Raw genomic sequence first — 7,860 nt, forward strand, 5'->3', positions numbered from 1 at the left:
GTGCAGAAGAAGTGGGTGTACATTATCAAGTGTAAAGGAGAATGTTATTTAGTTTTGGTCAAGGGCCAGTGTCCAGCCTAATTTTGTGATTTCTTTGTTCTTAAAGAGATGATGTGAATCAGGTCTGTCTGAGCAGGATAATCACCCATTTGTGCAGGACACCCTCTAGGACCAGAACTGTGTAACTCTGTCAGGGATTCCTTGTTGGAAAGAGCCTTCTGCAGGCTTATATATGCAAACTAAAATAACTGAGCATATATTTTTCTGTAATGATGCAGTTTTGGTGCTTCAGTCCAACATGAAACACCAATTAAATTTAGCTCTTGGTCTAGCGCTGCTGGAAAAAAAAGAAAGGTTTTTACTTTTACATTTAATTTACACAGATTTACCCCTAAACATAGTCAATCAACCAAAACATTATAGCTATCTTATTATATTGTGATTATGTATTTTACACTAGAGATGCATGGGTAATTTTGCTAAAATGTTGTGCATGTAATAGAGACTTCTGAAGTCTTTGTAGTGCCAAAGCAGGAAAGAAAATTATATTTAACTTGAGAGCAATCTAAAGCATCTTTCTGCCATAATCTCTGTATATTTATATATTTCATCCGATTTCATGGCCATGATTTTACATTTGTAACTCTGATAGCTTCTCTGCAACTTTATTTGCTCTTGTCAATTACCCTCTCCTCAGAGTGTTGCAACAATTATTATTACTTATTTGGAGGCCAACAATGTGTACAGGACTGCAGAAGAGAAAGAACGATTGAATTTAGATAAAGCCATGTCAATTCAAAGTTTGGGGTGGGGGTTACAAATGGAGAACAGTGGTGCTTATAATCTGTTGTTTATGTGTAGCCTGTTCAGTTGAGAAAATAGAGTTAACAACCATGACAGAATTACAGGAGAGACAGATGTACCCTACTTTTGAATGGCATCCACTAGATGGAGATGATGTACCTGCAGGAGGAAAAAGAGCTTCCTCTCTAGAGTAGAGACCCACATAGAGTATCTTGGTGGTTATGGAAATAATATTACTGGCTAGCCCTGACTTTGTGATAAACTTCTCTACAAGTAATCAGGCATTTCAGAATGCTCTTAAACACCTTAAAATATAAATGTGATTTTCTTGTTACACTTATTTTTATTGCCGTGAAATTTGTGGTGTTTTTATGTAACACAGCCCTTGCCCTTCATTTTACATGACATTTTTCCATGTTTTCTTATGTAAACGTATGTGTGTGTATGTCCCTCTGCTCTAATGGTCTAACCTGCTTTGAGTCTCATTCAAAACTAATACAGACTAAACACTCCTAAACATCACGGTGAATAGGAGGGTTAAACCTGTTCTGGGCTATACAAATCTGCAGATCACTTTTTGAATGCGTTAACACATTAATTTGGCCTTTTGCATCTCCTCCCACCCCACAAACTGTGAAGGGATTTTTTGGTGTCTTACACAAATGGCAGGCACTTTGCCCTGCCGCCTCATAGGAGTCTCTCCAATCACAGTGCAGTACCTACAATTATGTGAGAGTGCAAAGACAAAGGTAAATACAACAAAATGTGCAATGAAAGTGGAGAAATAAGTGTAAAGGTATATGGGGAAAAATTAGAAAAGAAAGAGAACATAGTGAAAATACTAAAACCCTGTGTTTCTGCTACTTGTGCCTCACTGTTGGGCTCTCTGAAAGATGCATTCTCTTATCTATAAAATGGACTCTTTAATGGCTTAATTAGTATTCAGAGATTTTTTATTTTTTATTTCACATAATACTGTCTGTGAGGAGTTTGGTGTGTTCTCCCCGTGTCCGCGTGGGTTTCCTCCGGGTGCTCCTGTTTCCTCCCACAGTCCAAAAACACACGTTGGTGGGTGGATTGGCGACTCAAAAGTGTCCGTAGGTGTGAGTGTGAGTGAATGTGTGTGCGTTGCCCTGTGAAGGACTGGCGCCCCCTCCAGCATGTGTTACCGCCTTGCGCCCAATGATCCCAATTAGGCTCTGATCCCACTGCGACCCTGAACTGGATAAGTGCTTACAGATAATGAATGAATGAATGAATAATAAGGTCAAGATAAGATAACACTTTAAAACACATTAAAAGCTAATGCTCAGAAGAAAGAGAAGATTTTATGGCACACAAAAGTAATTTATTACTGCATCTTTGCCAAACCCAACCCACAGGGTAGGAGAATCATTACAAACTGTATCTTTATATTGCTGTATGTTCAAGCAGGTTTATTTTTGGACCTGACATACTGTCTAATCACACGTGACCAACTGTACTGCCAGAGGCTCCTATGTGACATGTGGCAAAAATACTGTACTCTACATATCAGTCTGGATACTCTTACATGTTCTCATATTTCTCCCATTCTGCCACAGACTTAAAAGACAAAACCAAACACTCAAAAAACTTATGAAGTACAATAAGTATTATAAATTTGCTCTATATCCAATAGGCTGGTCCTCTTACACAGCAGAATGGAGCTTTGTGTCTAAAATTTTAGATTGTGAATGTTGGATTAGAGGTTTTTGGATGCCTCAGCATGTAGAGATTATGGTGGACAATTCATGGAGATTGACCGTTAGACTCAAAGAGCTGGCCAAGACCTCCTGAAATTATAACATTCCAATCCTTGGTATTTTATTAGGCTCAAAGCAAATGGGAATAAAATACAACAACTTGCACCTCTTTGTGTTGTGTGTCTTCTTTGACAAGGTTACTGATGTGAATGATAAAACAACAAAATCAATCACACATACAGCATATTGACACTACTGCCATGTCTGCCCTTTTTTTGGTGGGCCTGACTGCTCTAATTAGCTAATTCCATCAAATAAAACTGATATTTTGGTAGTAGGTAAAGATCCCTAGAATGAGGCATTTCTATTACTTTAGTAAAAGGTTACATTATTGTGGCATTGGTGTTTATGCTTAATGTAGTTTTAATCAGCACTACCCCACAAACAGACAGGAAAGGGTTAACATACATGGATACATGTAAAAACGGTTGACATTTGTACAAAAAATGATAAAAAAAAAAAAAAACTAAAAAACTAAAACTACAATAAAACAAAGACTCTCTTTGAGGCAAACTCCAGAGCTTATAAGGAGGCCAGGGCTTAGGCAAAGCTTTGTGCCAGATTGAAAAATTGATGATTCAAGACCATTCCTTTTGTTGTAAGCCATTTGTGATTGTGAAAATTTTTCCTGTTTGAGTCTAGAGAAACATGTCCTGTGTTTCTGGAACATATGTCCCATGCATGAAGTAGGTAATGATTTGCATTCATAGATGTGATTTTTCTTTCACTCATAGTGCAGCACAGTGCCATTTAACACCTTTAACCAGTAGAGGAAATTCATGACTTATAAAGCCAATATCATCTAATTCTACCCTTACCATCTAGCGCTGTGGGTTTATGCGTTTATTAAGAGATAAGGAAACACTTAAGCTAAATGATCTTGCAGATTTTATATATTTATAAAATCCCACGCATATGTGTGGTTCAAATTGTATAACAGAAGCCTTTTTTCATTCAAGGCTGCATATATTTGGCCCAGCCATTTTGTAATCGAATCCCAATTATTAAAACTTATATTCATCATGGCAATCCCATGTGTACAGCCCAAAATGCACAACATGCTAGATTCTTCCTGCAAAACATGTCGTACTATGTTCAGTAGCACAAACCCTTTTGTCATGTTTTGTGTTTCAAAAGGGGGCGCAGCAGGTAGTGTCGCTGTCACACAGCTCCAGGGACCTGGAGGTTGTGGGTTTGATTCCCGCTCCGGGTGACTGTCTGTGAGGAGTTGGTGTGTTCTCCCCATGTCTGTGTGGGTTTCCTCCGGGTGTTCCGGTTTCCTCCCACAGTCCAAAAACGCACGTTGGTAGGTGGACTGGCGACTCAAAAGTGTCAGTAGGTGTGAGTGTGTGAGTGAATGTGTGTGTGTGTCTGTGTTGCCATGTGAAGGACTGGCGCCCCCTCCAGAGTGTATTCCCACCTTGCGCCCAATGATTCCAGGTAGGCTCTGGACCCACTGCGACCCTGAATTGGATAATTGGATAAATTACAGATAATGAATGAATGAATGAATTTCAAAACGTGCAATAGATTCTCAATTGGGGACAGTTTGTGACTACACCTAGGCCACAGTTCCAGTTTAAGTCAGGACTTTGTAATGCTTGCTAAATATGTGCAGACAAGAGAGCTGCTGCTGTGACTGTGAGTGAGAATCTGCATCCCTTCATCCCAGACAAGCCCCAGTGTGCTCAAGCAGGTGCGCCATTGGGGAGGTAAGCAGGAGCAGTGACAGTGTGGAGATGGAAACATGTTGTCTCAGATGCCATCAGGATATTTGGCTCTTGGAGGAGGACTGTGTGGCATACATGCAGTTCCCTTATGGACCCACACATTGTCCTCATGTGCTCTTCATGTGCTGTTAGAGTTGAGAGGGTGAGCAGACATTGTCTGCTATGGGGAGCAGACAATGGTGCCTGGCTCCCTCCTCTTGGTTTGGAGAGGGTGGATTGCATTGTATATTGCACACACTAACAAACTGATGGAGCAGCAGAAAACCAGGCCCCCAATGTATTTCAGTTAGGACACTACATCAGTTCTGTCAGACAAGAAACTTACCTCTATGCAGAAAAAAATGTTCTATTGAGTTTCACAAAAGTTCAACCCACTTTAGCTTTTCTGCCTCTCTGTACATTCACATATTCGCATATTGGCTGTCTGTACATTCACAAACTATCTATGTAGTTTTTTATATTTGCTCTGGTACTGGACCGGAATGAAAGACTGCCTCCTTCAACATGTCATGCCAAAATAGGAGACTGGTACGTGTCTTTTTTTTTTTTCTTTTCCTGCTGTAGTTGGTTGTTCTTGGCCATGTTAAATGGCCATGTTAGTGACTCTTTAGGGATTCAAGATTACACCCCAACTAGCCTAAAGAAGTAACATCAGATATCTTGTTTCTGGCTGGATTTCACCCTAGACAAACTTTGCATTGGTTTCAGTCATGGACACACCTTCTAGACGGACAAGATCTGCTTCGACTGCTATGTCCTTGCATTATTGTGTAAGTGCAGTGCTGAAAATAATCCACCTTCCAAATAATACTTGGTCTGTGGACTTGTGGGTGTCTTAACCATGGAATAGAAACGGGTGAAACGGGGCTACCCATTAATACAGACCAACTGCAGGCTTGCGGTTGTAATTATTAATGTATTGTAATTAATACAGAACAACTATAAATTGCTCCTAAGGTCAGTGAAGCTGAGAGAATGTACAATGTATTTAGAAACAATGGTCATTGGTCAATGAGATTGTGTGTAATTTCATGGGCTGAAATAGAAAAATGTTTCGGCTGACTGGTGTGTACTGACCAAATTTGGTCCAAACAGGGATTGAATAAAATTGTTATGGTGACATACATTATTTCAAGCTGGGATTCTGGCAACTATTTGAAAGATATCATTTAAAAAAGGTTTTGATATCGTACCAAATGTATATATTATTTATATTTACATTTATTACAATGTACATACATTTACCAATTCTGCTGCCATCGCTGCTGTACTTGCCTTGTCTTCCTTTTTTTTCTGTTTCGCACTGCATTGTGGGAACAGTAGTGTTCACCAAACCTAAAACCTACTGGTTATAAGTTGTGGACCTTGTGGATATTTGAGTGAACACACAATGTTACCGTACTCAAAAACAGTAGGCAATCATGATGAATTCAGAGACATTGGAACTGGAGAGTTCAGATCTCAGCGCTGAACTTTGTGCTTGCTCTTAAACTTTCACTAAAATTATTTATGAAAACCGACGTTCATCCGCTTACATATAATAATGTGCGCAGTGATTGGACACTACGAGACCTCATGACAACGTTCACTTGGAAAGTATCCTTCCAATAATAATAATAATAATAATAATAATAATAATAATAATAATAATATAATAGCACCGTACTAGCAATGTGCTTTTCTTTTTTATGCCAAGCAGAAGTGACCTTAAAAATAATCATTAGGTATCATTATAATAGGCACTAAATTTTGTAGTGGCAGAGGAGCGGCCAGTTCAGGAAACATTCGGAAGGACACAACATAGTCCCTGTGAGAAGTAGTGCCGGTCAGTAGGGGGACTACTTTTGACCGGCGACTGTGGTGAGGACACACACACGTCCTACAGGCTCTCTAAACTGACGGTAGGTCAGAAACTACAGTTCCCTGTATTTACTTTTTAAAATACATTATACAAATATATAATACATTAATAGTACTTTTAGTTTTGAAATAATCCTAAACATTGTGCTGTTTTGTAATTTGGAGAAGGAGTTATTGGTGCTGTAATGCAGTTCTCTTGTCTGTAATGTCTGTTGATGGAGTTTCGTTGGGCTGTCAGGTTATAAACTTCATGGGATTTAAAACGAAAATCAACCTTTAAACGTAGATTAATATTGTATCAATTGTATCATCAGTGTTCAATGTTTTAGATTTATTAGAAACCTTTCAGTTGTTAGACATGAGTTCTTAGGGAGGTTAATGTAAGTTAAATATGGAGGTCTTAGTATGATCAATTTAAGTAAGAACACATTGTTCTCTAAAAATAGCCTTCATTATGTCATGCCTTGGCTGTATGAGTGGTGTGTTGTTTCTTTATATGTCTTACACTATAAATCATATCATGACAAGTGACATTTCTCTAGTGCCAGTACATCCTGTCCAGTTCTAAATCAATCCTCTTTTCTGGCGCTTTGGGGAGAAAATCTTTGCGTGTTGTTATTATGTTTCTTTTTTTCCCCTTCAAAACACTGAAGAGTAGATTGTGCCATTTTTGCTAGTGCCGGGGTTCGTGTGTATGTGTGTGAGAGCGTGAATATATGTGCAGTCATGCATTTAAACACACTCCCAGCTTACATAGCAATACTGCTGTCCCCCAGTTACTTCAGTGACAGGTTATTTAGCTTGCCCCACTAATGATCAAAGTCTATATAATCTAAATCTATTTCTAGCCCACTGGACGCTAAAGGGTTTCCCACAGCACTGGACTTAAGCTTCCTAGCATGTTCTTTTGACACAATGTAACAGAAGAAAATAACTCTTTATAATATACATTTTTTTAAAGAATCCTCCATTTAAAGATAATTGCTTTCTTTATATAAAAGTATGGTAAAATTAACTGTTTTTATAGACAGGCTGTAGCTTTGGATAGAAAAGGGCATTTTGGGTAGTCACCATCTTGAATATTTTCCACATATTTGTTATAAAACTTTTTGTTTGATTTCTCAGATGGGGATTAGGCTATATTTCCTAATTGAGGATCTCCATTCAGAAATCCTAGTTATCTAGGGCAAGGATTAAACCCTGTCTGGGAAACAGACCCTTGAGTTTTACACCTAAATTTAATTGCAAGCTGAATATAATGTCTGGTGGCACTGTGGAGCAGCAGGTGGTGTCACAGTCACACAGCACCAGGGACCTGGAGGTCGTGGTTTCAAGTCCGACCCTGGGTGACTATCTGTGAGGAGTTTGGTGAGTTCTCCCTGTGTCCGCGTGGGTTTCCTCCAGGTGCTCCGGTTTTCTCCCACAGTCCACAAACACATGTTGGTAGGTGGATTGGCAACGCAAACATGTCCATAGTGTGTGAATGTGTGAGAGTGTGTGTGTGAGTGTCGCCCTGTGAATGACTGGTGCCCACTCCAGGTTGTGTTCATGCCTTGCGCCCAGTGATTCCAGGTAGGCTCTGATCGGGCCCTGACCTGGATAAGTGCTTACAGACAATAAATAAATATAACATAAATAATCCTACAAATTTTGATTGTTTCTCACTCTTCTAAAAGGTCTTG

This window comes from Hoplias malabaricus, chromosome 4 (genome assembly GCF_029633855.1).
Source record: "Hoplias malabaricus isolate fHopMal1 chromosome 4, fHopMal1.hap1, whole genome shotgun sequence".
NCBI classification, from domain to species: Eukaryota; Metazoa; Chordata; class Actinopteri; order Characiformes; family Erythrinidae; genus Hoplias; species Hoplias malabaricus.